A 201-nucleotide genomic window follows, 5' to 3' on the forward strand; every position below is an offset into this window, starting at 1 on the left:
TTTGATATGATATTAATTGTGACTAAAATAAAATTATAAGCATGTATAATTATTCCAGTATCATAGTCTGTCTTTGTTCAGTGATTTACAGTTACGAATACTGATTAAATGCTTACTGTAAATTGTAAATACGTATTGATTTTGGTTGTGTTCCATAAAACCTATAAAATATATAGAATTATAATTATTAACTTTCTTTCG

This window comes from Penaeus monodon, chromosome 34, assembly GCF_015228065.2.
Source record: "Penaeus monodon isolate SGIC_2016 chromosome 34, NSTDA_Pmon_1, whole genome shotgun sequence".
Taxonomy (NCBI): Eukaryota; Metazoa; Arthropoda; class Malacostraca; order Decapoda; family Penaeidae; genus Penaeus; species Penaeus monodon.